Genomic DNA, 19,368 nt, shown 5'->3' on the forward strand with positions numbered 1-19,368 from the left:
CACTTCTCCTCACTAAATTGCACTGGTTGCCAGTTGCCGCTCACATCAAATTAAAGTCGCTGACGTTTGCCTACAGAACAACCCCTGGCTCTGCTCCCTCATTACTCATTAACTCATATAAACTCATTCAATTATTGTGTTTCATCATCTCAAAGAGGCACAAAATCACTTTCTCGGACCTTTACCATGACTGTTCCCTGCCTAACTCAACCTGTTGAAGACGCATCTTTTTCGGCAGCACTTGATCCAGTAATACTAACTCTTTCTCTTCTTTTATATTTATAAAACAAAAAACAAAAACAATACAATTTTCTTTTTACATGTACTGCGTTAGATTAAACTGAGAAAGGTCATACAGGGTTCCCACGGGTCCTTGAAAGTTTGTGAATCTGAAAAAAAAAAAGTTTCAGAATCTCAACGTTTGTTGTTCGACACAACAAATGTGTTCCCACATTAAGTCCTTGAATTTGAGGGTTATTGGACCTGGAAAGTCCTTGAAAGGTCCTTGAATTTTAAGGGCGTTTTCACACCTGAAAGTCCGCATCAAGGTCCGAACCAGAGTTTATGTTTTGATACATTGTATACATTCGGTTTTGGTTTGGTTTCACATTGCAATTATGTGAGCGCACTAAAGAACTTTACATGACGTACTTGCGTCCTGTCGTCATCATCTATATGGGCTGCATCTTGACATTGATTGGTTTGTAAACGGACGTGCGTCTGACGTCAGCGTGTTGTAAATTCGGCGGGTAACTTTGATAAGAATGAATGAACAGACGCATATCGTTGCCACTATACTTCTATTATTATGGCATTACTCCCCCGTAGCACCAACTATACTCAAGGCTAGTCCAAATGAATGTCCTCGTTGTGCGAACATTTTATCGTCGCCGGCAGGACGTGTGTGTGTGTGTGTGTGTGTGTGTGTGTGTGTGTGAATCAGCTGGAAGAAACGCTGTGGGACAGATCTGCACATAAATATTCTTCTTCAGTTCTTTAGGCCACGCGGGAACCACCAGAACTTCCTGTAAATGTTCTGAAAGTCCGAACCATACAGAAAATGCTTTCACACTAGAAACGAACCAAACCTTTGTTCAGTTTGGTCCGGACCGAGACTACCTCTTTTCGTCTGTTCGGTCCGGACCATGGTCCGGGGGAGGTTTCACACCTGTAATTTTGATTCAGACCAAACTGAAAAGTCCGAAAATCCGGACCAAACAAGGTAGGTGTGAAGGGGCCCTAATGGCTCGTTTCCACTGAGCAGTACGGTACGGTACGGGACAGTACGGTACGGTTCGGGTCTGTTAACCATGATCTGGCTAGCGTTTCCACTGCCAACAGTACCCTTACTTGATAGGCGTGGTGTTTCGATCGACGTCATTTTCGCGCGAAGAAGAACATAGTAAATTACAATGGATGACATGCAGCAGATCTTGTTCTTGCTCCTCGACATGTTTGTCACAAGAAGACAAGCGCCGACATTAGGCTTTTCTCAATATCAAGTACGCAAAGTTTGTACTTGCCATGTGCGACTCCTACATGCAAATGGTACAGCGCGTTCTTAAAAGCGTCACTCAGCTCGCTCTGCTACTCCGGTTATCTCTGTTACTCTGTATGTACATTTTAAGCAACAATAAAACGAAATATGTTATAAAACACCACTCTGCCTCTTCTCGTTTTCATTTAAATAAATTAAACATTATAGGGACACAAATGTGGTTCATGCGCAACGCATATTGATTATTCACTGCACGTTATACGTTATTCTATTTATAACAAAACGAAATTTAAAACACAACTGTTACCTCTTTTCATTTAAATAAAAAATAAATAAAACATATTCCAGACAAATGTTGCAATAAACATCAGTGATAATCTTGTAATAAAAAAATGACAAGAAACCATATTTCTTTTTGTAAAATTTCAGTTTTATCAATAATAGCCAATATAAAAGTTTAAGTAAAAGGTACAAGAAGCTATACAATAAGAAATAAAGCAAACAATTCAGTCAAATATCCAAATGCAGCGCTCTAGTCTAACATTACAACAGTAAAGTTAAATACAAATAGCCTATAATATGAAACTAAACTTAGCCCTCAGCCAAAACGATTGACAGGGAACGAATTATATATTCACAAGACCAAAGATCGCCCGTTAGGTCTACACAAGACGAATTATATCTCATATCTCATGTTTAACCACTACCGTCGGAGTCAGCGGCGAACGTCAGAACAACTAGCCGAGGAAAGGCTCATCCAGCCGGGAAACATGAGCGCCGAGCGCCCGCTGATCCCATGGATCACAACCGGGGAAAAAAAAATATCATCTTTATAAATAAACCACAGATTTGAGCTTTTAACAACTACATTCTCGCCTGAAAAACTCTTAAAATTACATTTCGTGACACAGTAACAGTATTATATTAAACTCTATATTAAAAAATGGCGCTTCTTATGTTGTCATTCCCCTTGTAGCACGCGCAAGTGACGATTCTCTGTCAACCAATCAACGTCCTGCAGTGAGTCTAGCTCCACCTTTTAGTACCGTACCACTGTGCTAGGAACCCCAATGGAAGGGTACCTAAAAAGTGGTACGGTACGGTTCGGCATTTTGGTACCATTCACAACTTTTGATAGTGGAAACGCAAATAAATGCGTACCGTTCCATACCGTACCGTACCGCTCAGTGGAAACGAGCCATAAGTTAACCCTTGTGTGGTGTTCATATTTTTGTTACTCAGCCAGTGTTCGTGGGTCTGGTGGACCTGCTGCATTTTTGGGTTTTTAATTCAATGTAATCAAACAATTTATGTTAAAATACTCAACAGATGTTTACTTCATCCCAATTACAAGCAATATAAACAGCATATATGGTTAATATTTCCTCTTTAGCTTTGTTAGATCACATTTAAGAATTGCAACCTTGTGCGGGAATGGCAGGGGTAGAAACAAAACTCACTTTTGGACTCACACTCTTTCACACTTACACACAATCTCTCTCTCACATGCATGCACACACTCACACACGCGCGCACACACACACACACTCACATACACACACACAATAACAGCAAGCCCTGACAGGAGGAGGACAGAGTAAAGGTAAACAGGACCTAAAATTTCCACACTTTTATTAGCCCCGGGTCCAGTGGACCCGAACATCCTTTGTGTAATATAAATGTGTAGGGGGGGTGTACAGTGTGTGGTCATTGAAAATGTGTTCTGATATATGTTCTTCACAGAAAATGAGCCAAGGCCAATGAGTCTGAGGTTGAAAAAATAATTAATCGTATCATTTTTCTTTTGATAAAAAATGAAAACGGATCCTACAGACCCGAACACCATACAAGGGTTAACCAAGGTGTGGGAACCTTGGTCATAGCACTTATATATTGTTGTCCTACTGTTAGTTTAACTGCTTCTATTGTTCTCATTTGTAAGTCGCTTTGGATAAAAGCGTCTGCTACATGAATAAATGTAATCTGCTTTGAAATGAGTGTGATTTGTGCTATAGAAAAAAAACTGACTTGACTTGAGATTTGTTTTGACGTGACATGCATTGCACTTGGTTTGTAGTCGTGGAAAGCAGCATGTTGCCCCCTCACCTCACAAGTCCTTCCACAGCAAAATAGCTTGAACCTTATGGCCGTTAACCAAAGATGCAGTCCTCCGGGACGAGAAAGTGTGAGACTCTGCAGGGCTCCTGAGAAGGTCCATGCAAGGTTATTGACTCGTACACTCCCTGAAACGCATCAGCTCTCAGCATAAAGAGTGTTAAGAGTCAGTTAATGCAAAGCAGATGGAAGACCTTCACGAAACATGAATGTCTGATTGTACGGCGAACGCTCGTTCTGCAACCTGTCCGAAGTCTCGAGCAACTCCTGACTCAGAGAGATCTGACTCTCGTAACATTCCAACCGCGTGATTCAGCACCTGGACGGAGAAAGAAAAGTGTGTTTGACAATGAAGCATGTCTTTGCTGAGAGGATAGAAGGATAGTTTATTTAACCTGTATGATGTTAAACTTGGAAAGAAGAAACTATTTTAACATGCAAAGACAACTATGAGTCATTTGTAGCTTGATTCTCTTGAACACTAAGGATGTGTTCACACTAGTTCGGTTTGCTTGGTTCGTTTGGTCCTGAAAAAGAAAAAAAAACATAAAACATTTAGTCCTGGTCCGCTTAGCGTTCACGTTGGCATTTTAAAGGGATAGTTCACTTTGAAATAAAATTTTGGTATGTTTTAGCTTACCTCAAGGGCATCCAAGATGTCTTTTTTCTGCAGTAGTTTCAATTTTGATATTTTTAGGTCAAACCGTTCTTGTCTGTCAGTCATATAATGCAGGTCTGTGGTCACCACCTCAAAGAGCATGCACAGAGTCCAAATTAAAACAATTCCCCATCGTAAGTACACATTGATGGCCTAAGACACGAAACGAGCGGTTTGTGTGAGAAAACGAACAGTATTTATATCGTTTTTACCTCTTATACACAGCCACGTCCAAGTGATCTGATCTGACGTGTACGCAGACTGGTGCATAGATATATACACTAGATGTCGCCTTGTCTACGGCAGTTCATTGGAACGAATGTCTTTAAGGCGACATCTAGTGTATATATCTCTGCACCAGTCTGCGTACACGTCAGATCAGATCACTTGGACGTGGCTGTGTATAAGTGGTAAAAACGATATAAATACTGTTCGTTTTCTCACACAAACTACTCGTTTCGTGTCTTAGGCCATCAATGTGTACTTACGACGGGGAATTGTTTTAATTTGGACGACGGGGAATTGTTTTAATTTGGACTCTGTGCATGCTCTTTGAGGTGGTGACCATAGACCTGCATTCAGTGACTGACAGACAAGAACGATTTGACCTAAAAATATCAAAATTGAAACTACTGCGGAAAAAAAGACACCTACATCTTGGATGCCCTTGAGGTAAGCTAAAACATACCAAAATTTAATTTCAAAGTGAACTATCCCTTTAACACTGAACCTAAAGATACTGAACTTTACTGATACGTTCACAACCTGATTGTTCGGATTTTATTATGTATATTTAGCAACGGAACTTGCTGAACATCTAAAACGATGCTGTGTTCTGGGATAGATGCGCTCGTTGTGTGTGTGTCGCTACATATGATGGTATTCTGATCAGCTGAGAACTCGTGAAGAGCTTATGAATGTGTAAAGGAGTCAAAACAGCGTCAGGAATCCCTCCGTCACACAAACCAAGATCTGCTGTGAGGAGACGCGGTTCTGATGCCTGAACTGAACTGTGATGAGCAACATCTCGACTATGATGAGAAAAATATGCTTGAGCATTCTGTGATTTTTAGGGTCGCATCTTGTGACATCATGTCCTGTTTTTGGTTCGTTTACATGTCTTTGGTCCGTGTTGTGTTCATATTTCATTCATTTCATTGTATGGGTCAAAATTATCGAATTTTCTTTTATGCCAAAAATCATTCGGATATTAAGTAAAGCTCATGTTCCATGAAGATATTTTGTCAATTTCCTATCGTAAATATATAAAATATTTATTTTTGTGAGTGAATGCTGCACAATCGCGAACATAAATGAACAACTTTAAAGGAGATTTTCTCAATGTTTTGATTTTTTTGCACCCTCAGATTCCAGATTTTCAAATCTCTGCCAAATATTGTCCTATCATAACAAACCACACATCAATGGAAAGCTTATTTATTCTGCTTTCAAGTGATGTATAAACCGATCGGCCCACCGGGAAAAGTTCAAGTGTTTCCGATGGCCAGTCAATCTACTCCACAGCCAATCACGGGCCTCATCCATTTGATGTTTTCCAAAGTACCGACTTCGATACCAAGTCGGTACTGAAATGTAAAAAATGTGACACTTTGAGCGCTCGTACCGAGCCTACGTTCTGACGTACAACCCAGAAGCGCTGCGCTGTTACACTACGTGAACTCACTCAGAGGCCCACACAGAAGGAAATGAAGAGTTGATCAGGATCATCCGTGGAAAAAACTCAAGAAATACTTTTGAAAACAGTTTTGTAATTCTGTTTGGTGACTCTATTGTTGCAGAAATAACATACCTCACCTTTTAACTGGAAATGTGCAGGTGTTGATGGCTGTGATTATAGAATACTCAATATTTCCAGTGTATTTAGGTGTCATAACATGCCATTTATTTGTGATGGTTGTATACTGAATCACAATGGCCACGTACACAAATGTGCAAGTGAGTAAATGATCATTCTGTGTGTTTATGGAATACAGGAGTCACTCCTGAGCTTGAACTCTTTGGCATCTCATGCATGTAAACATAAAGCATGAATGTTTAATCGGATTGGTTCAGCTGCTTTTGACCAAAATGACGTTAGCAACAGGAGACTTATTATCACCCAATTATTAGTGAACAGATAAATTCTGTTGTGCCAAAAATATTGTAATGTTTGCTTGTATTGTTTGCAGGGTTATAGTTAACTAGATTAAAAAGTTCGTCGAGACAAACTTTAAGTTGGCTTGAGAAAGCTGGACCAGAAAGTTTGAAGAAGTTAAAAGTAGTTTGGAGTTTAAAGTAGTTTCAAGTTTAAATTAGTTTAAAGTTTAAATTAGTTAGAAGTTTAAAATAGTTTAAAGTTAAAATTAGTTTGAAGCTTAAATTAGTTTAAAGTTTAAATTAGTCTAAAGTTTAAATTAGTTTGAAGCTTAAATTAGTTTAAAGTTTAAATTAGTCTAAAGTTTAAATTAGTTTGAAGTTTAAATTAGTTTAAAGTTTAAATTAGTTTAAAGTTTAAATTAGTTTAATGTTTAAATTAGTTTAAAGTTTAAAGTATTTTAAAGTTAAAAAGTTGTTGGGGGTTTTCTAGTGGGTTGCTAAGGTGTTCTGGGTGGTTGCTAGGCAGTTGCTAGGGTGTTCTGGGTGGTTGCTAGGCGGTTGCTAGGGTGTTTTTGGTGGTTGCTAGGGTGTTCTGGGTGGTTGCTATGGTGTTGCTAGGTTGTTGCTAGGGTATTCTGTTTGGTTGCTAGGGTGTTCTGGGTGGTTGCTAGGTGGTTGCTAGGGTGTTCTGGGTGGTTGCTAGGGTGTTGCTAAGCGGTTGCTAGGGTATTTTGGGTGGTTGCTAGGGTGTTGCTAGGCGGTTGCTAAGGTATTTTGGGTGGTTGCTAGGCGGTTACTAGGGTGTTCTGGGTGGTTGCTAGGCGGTTGCTAGGGTGTTTTAGCGGTTGCTATGGTGTTGCTAGGCGGTTGCTAGGGTGTTCTGGGTGGTTGCTAGGGTGTTGCTAGGCGGTTGCTAGGGTATTCTGGGTGGTTGCTAGGCGGTTACTAGGGTGTTTTGGTGGTTGCTATGGTGTTGCTAGGCGGTTGCTAGGGTATTATGGGTGGTTGCTATGGTGTTGCTAGGGTATTCCAGGTGGTTGCTAGGATGTTGCTAGGTGGTTGCTAGGGTGTTTTGGTGGTTGCTATGGTGTTGCTAGGTGGTTGCTAGGGTGTTCTGGGTGGTTGCTATGATGTTGCTAGGTGGTTGCTAGGGTGTTTTGGTAGTTGCTATGGTGTTGCTAGGGTATTCTGGGTGGTTGCTAGGGTGTTGCTAGGGTGTTCTGGGTGGTTGCTATGGTGTTACTTGGTGGTTGGTAGTTGTCACAGATGGTTACTATGGAGTTTGTATAGTTCTTAGCATGATCTTGGTATGATTTAGCACTTAACTAATCGCTATTAGCATGTAGCTATTCACTGCTAGCATGTGTAGCATGTTGGAAGTGCTGTTTGCTAGCATGAGTCAAAAGAGCCAAACCTCATCTCTATACAATGTTCTGATACAGAGATATAGGTCTTGCAAAATGGTTGCTAGGGTACTCAAGTTTGGTTGCTATGGAGTTGCTTGGGAGCTGGGAGCTTTATACGTACGAAGTTTAAAGTGGTTTGAAGTTTAAATTAGTTTACAAGTTTTTGAGTTTTGAGTTTATAAGTTTAAATGAGTTTAGAGTTTAAGTTTAAATGAGTTTAGAGAGTGTGTGTGTGTATGTGGGTTCACACACACACACACACACACACACTCAGCGTTTATGAGTTTAGAGTTTATAAGTGTATAAATGGATGAGTTTATAAGTGTACACGTTTTTGAATTTGGTTTGTAAGTTTAAATGAGTTTTGAGTTTATAAGTTTAAATGAGTTTACAGTTTATAAGTTTAAATGAGTTAAAGCTTAAGTTTGAAGTTTAAAGAAGTTTAAAGTTTATATTAGTTTGAAGTTTAATTTAGTTTGAAGTTTAAAGTAGTTTAAAGTTTAAAATAGTTTGAAGTAGATAGATAGATGAGTTGATTAGTTTAATTGAGTCTCAATGGCTTATATATTATATAGAATGGCAGTTTGAATTAGTCTTCAAGGTATTTTGATTTGAATTTTCGTCGGTTGGCCAGTTTGAATCTAGATTTGAATTTTTTAGAACTCCCCAATGTAAGTCAATGGGAGTTTTTCCGAGTTTTGATCGGCAATATTAGGAAAACCGTAAGTCCGATCAGTCTGAAAAGATATAGCAACTCAAGTCAGAATAGTCTGAAGGTCTGAGCCGAGTTTGGAGTATGTAGAGTTAAAGCTCTAGGAGGAGATAGGGGATAAATTTTTAGTAAGAAGAATAATAATAATAACTAGATGCGAAAGTTCGTCGAGACAAACTTTAAGTTGGCTTGAGAAAGTTTGGACCAGAAAGTTTTTTGCTAGGCGGTTGCTAGGGTATTCTGAGTGGTTGCTAGGCGGTTGCTAGGATATTTCTGGTGGTTGCTAGGGTCTTTTGGGTGGTTGCTAGGCGGTTGCTAGGGTGTTTTGGGTGGTTGCTAGGGTGTTCTGGGTGGTTGCTAGGCGGTTGCTAGGGTGTTCTGGGTGGTTACTAGGGTGTTCTGGGTGGTTGCTAGGCGGTTGCTAGGATATTTTGGGTGGTTGCTAGGGTCTTTTGGGTGGTTTATAGGCGGTTGCTAGGGTATTTTAGGTGGTTGCTAGGGTATTTTAGGTGGTTGCTAGGGTATTCTGGGTGGTTGCTAGGCGGTTGTTAGGGTATTTTGGGTGGTTGCTAGGGTCTTTTGGGTAGTTGCTAGGCGGTTTCTAAGATATTTTCGGTGGTTGCTAGGGTCTTTTGGGTGGTTGCTAGGCGGTTGCTAGGGTATTTTGGGTGGTTGCTAGGGTGTTCTGGGTGGTTGCTAGGCGGTTGCTAGGGTGTTCTGGGTGGTTACTAGGGTGTTCTGGGTGGTTGCTAGGCGGTTGCTAGGATATTTTGGGTGGTTGCTAGGGTCTTTTGGGTGGTTGATAGGCGGTTGCTAGGGTATTTTAGGTGGTTGCTAGGGTATTTTAGGTGGTTGATAGGGTATTCTGGGTGGTTGCTAGGCGGTTGCTAGGGCATTTTGGGTGGTTGCTAGGGTCTTTTGGGTAGTTGCTAGGCGGTTTCTAAGATATTTTCGGTGGTTGCTAGGGTCTTTTGGGTGGTTGCTAGGCGGTTGCTAGGGTATTTTGGGTGGTTGCTAGGGTGTTCTGGGTGGTTGCTAGGCGGTTGTAGGGTGTTCTGGGTGGTTGCTAGGCGGTTGCTAGGATATTTTGGGTGGTTGCTAGGGTGTTCTGGGTGGTTGTTAGGCAGTTGCTAGGGTGTTCTGAGTGGTTGCTATGGTGTTGCTAGGCGGTTGCTAAGGTATTCTGGGTGGTTGCTAGGCGGTTGCTAGGGTGTTCTGGGTGGTTGCTATGGTGTTGCTAGGCGGTTGCTAGGGTATTTTGGGTGGTTGCTAGGCGGTTGCTAGGGTGTTCTGGGTGGTTGCTATGGTGTTGCTAGGCGGTTGCTAAGGTATTCTGGGTGGTTGCTAGGCGGTTGCTAGGGTGTTCTGGGTGGTTGCTATGGTGTTGCTAGGCGGTTGCTAGGGTGTTCTGGGTTGTTGCTAGGCAGTTGCTAGGTGTTCTGGGTGGTTGCTAGGCAGTTGCTAGGGTGTTCTGGCTGTTTGCTAGTTGCTAGGCAGTTGCTAGGTGTTCTGGGGGGTTGCTAGGCAGTTGCTAGGGTGTTCTGGGTGGTTGCTAGGGTATATTTGGTGGTTACTAGAGCATTTCTAGATGTTGCTAGGGTGTTCAAGATGGTTGCTAAGGTATTTTTGGTAGTTGCTATGGTGTTACTAGGTGGTTGGTAGTTGTCAAAGATGGTTACTATGGAGTTTTTATAGAGTTCTTAAAATCTTTAATAACGAGTGCCTTCAGTACGGCACTCGGCCTGCGGCCTCGTGCCTATGGCCGAATAGGCACAAGCATGGAGCAATATCGCAAGGCCACGAGTGTAATATTGCGTTAAAAAATACAAAAAAATGTAAAAAAAAAAATTTTTTGGTTTAGGGTGGTTGCTAGGGAGCTCTTAGTGGTTGCTAGGGTGCTGAAACTGGTTGCTATGGTGTGGCTATGAAGATTTTAGGCCATTACTTATTGGTTGCTTGATAATATAAATCCTCTGAGGGAGAGAGAGAGGGAGAGACGCAGGGCTGTCAGGCCCTTTGGAGTCTGTGTGTGTGAAAACGGCAGTTTGGATTCAAATGTTTTTAGAACTCCCCAATGTAAGTCAATGGGAGTTTTTCCGAGTTTTGATCGTCATTTTTAGGAAAACCGTAAGTCCGATCAGTCTGAAAAGATATAGCAACTAACTTCAGATCAGTTTGAGTGTCTGAGCCGAGTTTGGAGTATGTAGAGTTAAAGCTCTAGGACGAGTTTGAGTCAACAGTTTTTAACAGAAGAATAATAATAATAACTAGATGCGAAAGTTCGTCGAGACAAACTTTAAGTTGGCTTGAGAAAGTTTGGACCAGAAAGTTTTTTGCTAGGCGGTTGCTAGGGTATTCTGAGTGGTTGCTAGGCGGTTGCTAGGATATTTCTGGTGGTTGCTAGGGTCTTTTGGGTGGTTGCTAGGCGGTTGCTAGGGTGTTTTGGGTGGTTGCTAGGGTGTTCTGGGTGGTTGCTAGGCGGTTGCTAGGGTGTTCTGGGTGGTTACTAGGGTGTTCTGGGTGGTTGCTAGGCGGTTGCTAGGATATTTTGGGTGGTTGCTAGGGTCTTTTGGGTGGTTTATAGGCGGTTGCTAGGGTATTTTAGGTGGTTGCTAGGGTATTTTAGGTGGTTGCTAGGGTATTCTGGGTGGTTGCTAGGCGGTTGCTAGGGTATTTTGGGTGGTTGCTAGGGTCTTTTGGGTAGTTGCTAGGCGGTTTCTAAGATATTTTCGGTGGTTGCTAGGGTCTTTTGGGTGGTTGCTAGGCGGTTGCTAGGGTATTTTGGGTGGTTGCTAGGGTGTTCTGGGTGGTTGCTAGGCGGTTGCTAGGGTGTTCTGGGTGGTTACTAGGGTGTTCTGGGTGGTTGCTAGGCGGTTGCTAGGATATTTTGGGTGGTTGCTAGGGTCTTTTGGGTGGTTGATATGCGGTTGCTAGGGTATTTTAGGTGGTTGCTAGGGTATTTTAGGTGGTTGATAGGGTATTCTGGGTGGTTGCTAGGCGGTTGCTAGGGCATTTTGGGTGGTTGCTAGGGTCTTTTGGGTAGTTGCTAGGCGGTTTCTAAGATATTTTCGGTGGTTGCTAGGGTCTTTTGGGTGGTTGCTAGGCGGTTGCTAGGGTATTTTGGGTGGTTGCTAGGGTGTTCTGGGTGGTTACTAGGGTGTTCTGGGTGGTTGCTAGGCGGTTGCTAGGATATTTTGGGTGGTTGCTAGGGTCTTTTGGGTGGTTGATAGGCGGTTGCTAGGGTATTTTAGGTGGTTGCTAGGGTATTTTAGGTGGTTGATAGGGTATTCTGGGTGGTTGCTAGGCGGTTGCTAGGGTGTTCTGGGTGGTTGCTATGGTGTTGCTAGGCGGTTGCTAGGGTATTTTGGGTGGTTGTTAGGCGGTTGCTAGGGTGTTCTGGGTGGTTGCTATGGTGTTGCTAGGCGGTTGCTAAGGTATTCTGGGTGGTTGCTAGGCGGTTGCTAGGGTGTTCTGGGTGGTTGCTATGGTGTTGCTAGGCGGTTGCTAGGGTGTTCTGGGTTGTTGCTAGGCAGTTGCTAGGTGTTCTGGGTGGTTGCTAGGCAGTTGCTAGGGTGTTCTGGCTGTTTGCTAGGTGTTCTGGGTGGTTGCTAGGCAGTTGCTAGGTGTTCTGGGGGGTTGCTAGGCAGTTGCTAGGGTGTTCTGGGTGGTTGCTAGGGTATATTTGGTGGTTACTAGAGCATTTCTAGATGTTGCTAGGGTGTTCAAGATGGTTGCTAAGGTATTTTTGGTAGTTGCTATGGTGTTACTAGGTGGTTGGTAGTTGTCAAAGATGGTTACTATGGAGTTTTTATAGAGTTCTTAAAATCTTTAATAACGAGTGCCTTCAGTACGGCACTCGGCCTGCGGCCTCGTGCCTATGGCCGAATAGGCACAAGCATGGAGCAATATCGCAAGGCCACGAGTGTAATATTGCGTTAAAAAATACAAAAAAATGTAAAAAAAAATTTTTTTTGGTTTAGGGTGGTTGCTAGGGAGCTCTTAGTGGTTGCTAGGGTGCTGAAACTGGTTGCTATGGTGTGGCTATGAAGATTTTAGGCCATTACTTATTGGTTGCTTGATAATATAAATCCTCTGAGGGAGAGAGAGAGGGAGAGACGCAGGGCTGTCAGGCCCTTTGGAGTCTGTGTGTGTGAAAACGGCAGTTTGGATTCAAATGTTTTTAGAACTCCCCAATGTAAGTCAATGGGAGTTTTTCCGAGTTTTGATCGTCATTTTTAGGAAAACCGTAAGTCCGATCAGTCTGAAAAGATATAGCAACTAACTTCAGATCAGTTTGAGTGTCTGAGCCGAGTTTGGAGTATGTAGAGTTAAAGCTCTAGGACGAGTTTGAGTCAACAGTTTTTAACAGAAGAATAATAATAATAATAAGTTTAAATAGGATTTCAATATGTTGGCTCTCTCAAGCCAACTTAATAATAAGTTTAAATAGGATTTCAATATGTTGGCTCTCTCAAGCCAACTTAATAATAATAAGTTTAAGTACAATATCAGAAAGTTGGCTCTCTCAAGCCAACTTAATTAAAACTGAACTCATTTTTGTTTAAATTGAGACAGACACATGAAAAAATGACAAAAACACATCAATTAAAAAACTTTAATATGAAAATGGAAAACACTCAATGCTAATCAAATAACAGTTTGTTTGTTACAAAAAAAAAAAAAAACTTTTCAAATGTATGCTTTCTTTAATTTCATTAAATTATCTCCGTTCCCACGATTAGTTACTAAGTGGAACATTATGTATCTGACCAGAACCCATTTTTTATTTCACTTTCTCTTTTTCAGATAAACGCACACCCATTATTATGTGTAAGTTCAAACACTTGCGCATTGTTGTATAGTTCTGTGGAAGCAGTTAAACCCTATCTTATGCTTTTGTGTTAAACAAAGCTGTTCATTGAAGCCTTTATCTGCATGGCAGCCTGTCTCACTAAACCCTTATGGTGAATTACTAAACAGACGAACTGAACCAAAACCATGGGATGCATTTCAGACTGAAGAGCTCTTCACTGGAACCCCAAAACAGGGTGATGTTGAGATGACAGATTTTCTTATGTAATGATAGCGGGAAATCCTCAGCAAATGGTATTCAGGCCAGCGATTACATTCTTTTTTTTCTGTTTACTTAACAAACTATAGCTAAGTCTTTGAAAACACTTTTGGTGTTTTGCTGATTTTTAGTCGATGTATGAAGTCAGTTTTCCTGAAGTTCACAGGTGTAGAGAATCACTTTAAAGGGATATTTCACCGCTGGAAAGATGAATGCATATTTAAATTGGGTCATTTATGTAGTAGAAATGTGAAATTATTTTAGAAGTTGGTGCCTTCTAGACTGAGAAAAGCCAGAAAATGTATTTTTGGCTCATGTGGATGAAAGACTACAACTCCCAGAATGCACTTGCTTCGCTGCCCTACGAGGACACTCCCAAGCCACGCCTACCGGTTACAGAGGGCAGTATCGGGAGAAATGACACAGCTAGGCTACTAGTCGACTGGAAACTGAAAAGACGGCGTTTTATCGTGAGATCCCCCTATGGGCGGGTTGAACACATGCGGGACGAGCTCCTCCTACTGGCTGGAGTCTCTCGCCTCTGGACAAAAGAGCCTCTGATGATGATAAATGACGATTTTTGCGTCATCTGAGGTTTTTTTCCAGACACACAATACAGAAATCTCTCGTCTCAGGGGGACATGAGGGAGGGAAGCACGGTCACTCGAAAATACTACCGGGTTTCTACTGATACAAAGCTTAATGCTAATCGGTGAAGTATCCCTTTAATTAACAATGTCCACTAACCACAATCACACACAATACTGACTGTCTTTATCTTCAACACTACATCTATTGGTTTAGCATTTACAATCAGACACACTTCTTTTCATGAAATCTTTTGTTGAAAAGGGTTTCTTTATTTACAATAAATGATGCACGTTGATGTTTTATCTAATGTAATGACATTTGTATACTTTTTTTGCGTTGCTTAATAAATTGTCTAAGTATTTTAATTTTTTTAATGTGGCTTAAGTGTTTAAATATTTACATTTGCTCACTGTTTATTTGATGAAAAATACAGTAAAAACTGTCATATTGTTAAGCATCATTGCTATTTAAAATAACTGTTCTCTGTTTAAATATATGTTTTAATGTAGTTTATTTCTGTGATTTTTAGCTGAATTTTGTCACATCCACATTTTGTGCTGCTTCATATTTTTGTGGAAACCCTGATATATTTTTTCAGGGTTTTTTTTACAAACAAAGTTTACTAATTTATTGTAGTATTATAAACGTCTTTACTGTCACTTTTGATCAAGTTAATGCATCCTTGCTGAATAAAAGTATTCATTTATTTAAGAACAACCTTGGCCCTGAAACGCCCATTACCGGGAAGACGTCTGTCAGCTGTAGCTCAAGTATCTCCGACAGTTTACATTGATTTCATCAGCCGTTCTGAGGAAAACTAGTTAACTCCAACTCAGATGAGGCAAAATTAGTGCTCTTTCTAAATCTGCAAGGCTGGCCGAGCTTAATCTGTTATAATTAGCTGGCAAACTTCTCATTAGAGCTTTATCAGGTAATGCGGGTGAGATCAGGAGCAAACGCTGCTATTAACACACATTGATTACACAAGACGCCTAGTTAACTTTATGCTGTAACTAAACTATTCGACAGACAAACAGCTTCTTTCTTCAATGACCATCATTCAAAAAGTTGTGCATTTTGAGAAAATTAACATTTTGTAAGCCAATCGAAATATTTTTAGTCTATGAAATGTTTTGTTGAAAAGAGCATTTGTGCATCTTTACAGTAAATGGCACTTGATTTAATATTGTATATTGTATTTGAAGTGTTCAGATGCAAAAGCCATCTGAAATTTTCTTCTAGAATGATCATTTTTATAAAGCTTGTATATTTAAGTTCAGTAATTTCACTTAAATGACAATTAATAGGTCATTTGCATTGCCATTTAAGTGAAATTATTGAACTTAAATATACAAGCTTGATAAAAATGATCATTCTAGAAGAAAATTTCAGATGGCACTTAGAGGCTTTTGCATCTGAACTCTTCATACAGTATATATACTTTTTAGTGTGGCTTGAGTGTCTAAATATTTATACTTTCTCACCATCAATCAATTCAATAAAATTCAATAAAAAAAAATTCAATTCAATAAAATGAACATGAATCTCACCAAATCGACCATGGATTTGATATCCGATCAAAATACAGTAAAAATATTGTGAAATATTAATAGCGGTTTTATATTATGTAAATATATATTTAAAATGTAATTTATTCCTGTGATGCAAAGCTGTATTTTCAGCATCATTACTCACAGTCTTCAGTGTCACATGATCTTTCGCTGTTTAAATGGAAATTAATATTTTTTGATTATATTTGACGTCACAGATCAGGATAATCGCTAGTGAAGGTTTGGAGACACTACTAATAACTATGATGTAATTTTCCTGTGATGAGTTTTTTCTGTTTCTCACATACTTTTCTGTTTTTGCTCCAATTTACAGTTTATCGTGTTGTGATTCATCCTGGCTCAGAACTCATTATTGACGATTGTTTTTGAAATCCCTATGGAGAAAATGACTTCTGGTTGCAAAGTCACTGAAAAAGTGGCCACTCACTGTCGCGCTCTGTTTCACACACCACAAGTTTATCATCGCAATGGATTGGAAAAGCGAGGTATTCTTCTAAGCATGTTTGATTTCATGAAGATTCCCTCCGGATTCTGCCCCTGTTGTTTGGATTTGATCAATGATTATAGCTGTCCTGAAATGAACCAGTGATTTAAAACAAAGTATGTGCATTAGAGTTGTGGTTTTTCGTTCCAGCACCAGATTTTGAGTGCATTGTTTATTTGTTTGGTCGTATACAATCAGACGTTTGAATCGACTCCCTCTGCGCTGGCTCCCTTCCTGGCTGTTTCCCGGTGATATGCGAGATCTTTGAGTTTTGTTAGTGTAATGGGGTACTTCATATGTTGGACACATGTGATCACAAAACCAGTCACATGTCGCACGGGTATATTTGTGGCAATAGCCAACAATACATTGCATGGGTCAAAATTATCGATTTTTCTTTTATGCCAAAAATTATTAGGATATTAAGTAAAGATCATGTTCCATGAAGATATTTAGTAAATTTCCAACCGTAAATATATAAAACATTTATTTTTGTGAGTGAATGCAACACAATCGTGAACATAAATGCACAACTTTAAAGGAGATTTTCTCAATGTTTAGATTTTTTTTTGCACCCTCAGATTCCAGATTTTCAAATAGTTGTATCTCGACCAAATATTGTCCTATCATAACAAACCATACATCAATGGAAATCTTATTTATTCAGCTTTCAGGTGGTGTATAAATCTCAATTTCTTAAAATTGACCAATGTGACTGGTTTTGTGGTCCAGACCTGTTGCCGTGTCTTTCTCGTTAGTGTTAGTGTGAAGGTGATGTAAACATTAAATTTTCCTTTTTGTTTTGCACAGAAGAAGAAGAAGGGAAAAAACACCATATAGTTTTGTAATGAAATTATAGCAGTTCCATGACAAAATGTATTTTATTTTTTTTATTTTTTTTTTAAACGTTGATATTTTAAAGCGGTAGAAAATAGGTGGTCATAATGAATTAATAGTTAATATAATTATTTAATAATACTTGTAACTTGAAGAAAACTGGTTTAACTGCCCCTATTATGCTTTTTTAAATATTGCTTTTCATGCAGTGTGTAATAAAGTTTGTGAATGTAAAAGGTCTGCAAAGTTTTAAAAAAAAGTGCACAACAAATAAAGTTAATGTCTTCTAAAAGAAAGAATTGATTCTGAACTGCTGAAACGAGTCATCAGCAACTCCATTCTCATTTTCTGTTACATACAGTACCTATGTAACACATTTGCATAATGCCAGCCTATGTATCTGAGACTGGAAGAGTTTGGTTCGTGTTGTTCATGTCTGGAAGAAGCTGTTTTCAGCACTGCAAATCCACTTCTAAAGGCACTGAGAAAGACCTGAAATTCTGATATGGTAATGGGCGTTTAGTTTCCGATACGCGCTGCAAGTGGTCGACTAATCACAACAGACTGTGCAGTCTGACCAATCAAAATAGAGTAGACCAATCACAACGAGAGGCTGCTCAATGCATGACAAATGGGTGGGGTTTACATCTAGCTCCTCCTCTCTAGACATCCAGCAAGGAGGAGCCAATCAGAGCAGAGTAGACCAATCACAACAGACTGGGCCATCTGACCAATCAGAGCAGAGTAGACCAATCACAACAGGCTAGGCCATCTGACCAATCAGAGCAGAGTAGACCAATCACAACAGACTGGGCATGTAAACCTACTGTAGAAGACTTTAAATCAAAATTAGTAAACTTTAAAATATCACAATAAGGGCATTTAATTTTTTTAAAAATGTATTTACTTTTTCTTTCTCTCTTTTTGTGAAAAAAGCCAAGTTAAAATTGGTTTAGTGTGGGAACAAATTAATCCCAGTTAATTTGTTTCGACGGGTTCAATTAAGATAAGTTTACAATAGATTTGCTTTTAATTAGGGGGGAAACTTCCCTGAAAGTTATTATGGGTTTCCAACACTTCAAATAAAGCAAAAGAAAATCTCAGATCGGATTTTTCTTTTTATCACCCGCCAGTTTAATAAAACAATAGGACATTAATGGACACAAGCCATTCAGAGAATGATATGAAGAAACGCCAGTGGAATCACATCCAGATGTGTGTGTTTGCAGAAGATTTTATTTAGCAGATTTTATTATGGGTGAAATCAGTCATTTCATCTGATGGGATTGCTCTTCCACACACTAAACTGTTGCCCAAGTATTTCTGAAGTGTTGCAGACTGGATCTAATGTGCAGAGACACAATGCTGGATCATGACAGCTTACAGACCTGGATAGAGTTTATAAACTTGTCAGACAGCGAGGGCTTGATGAGATCCGCATATTTAACTACTGTATATTCATGTTTTGGACTCTATCCTGTCAATGATTATATCATCAGAATGAATTATAATTGTTATTCAAAAATGAAATGGAGACACATTAGATTTGGTACTGCACATTTTGAAGTGGCTTCTGATATGATTAGAAATACCTTATACAATTGTTTATGTGTGTGTGTGTGTGTGTGTGTGTGTGTGTATAAATACAAAATAAAAAAATAATATATATTTTTTTTTTAAACTTTTTTTATTTATTTTTTACCCTATAAAAATAATTTCTTACAGAATTCCAAAATGTAAGGTCAAAACAAGACCCCAATTTTACTATTATTTAGTGTGTGTGTGTGTAATATAATAAAATGCATAACATATTTATATAAAATACTATATATATACAGTATATGTGTGTGTTTGTGTATATGCATTTATGTACATTTACTTATGTATATATACATATATATCTGTATGTGTGCATATGAAATACAAAAATATTTTTTATTATTTAAAATGTAAAAATAGAGCAGTTTATGTATGTAAAAAATTATATATATATATATATAATAACAATATAGATATTTTTTATAATTTTTGTTTAAAAAAACGGTTTAATCTATCGTAATCTATCGTAATATTGATCAAATGATTTTTATTTTATTTTTAAACTATAAATATTTCAACTTATTTCCATATCATAATCCTGCGCTGATTGTTTAAAATATTTACAATACTCACAAGCATAGGTTTGTTTTTCACTGTCCTTATTTTTCCGTCGGTTCTGGTGGTTTGCATGATCTTTACATGATGGACTCTCTACTGTCAGTATGTATTTTTAATTGTCAGAAGTATTTTCAAAAATAACCAGATGTTATAAACATGTCTTGTCAAATC

Source organism: Abramis brama (assembly GCF_963993115.1).
Source record: "Abramis brama genome assembly, chromosome: 7".
Lineage (NCBI taxonomy): Eukaryota > Metazoa > Chordata > Actinopteri > Cypriniformes > Leuciscidae > Abramis > Abramis brama.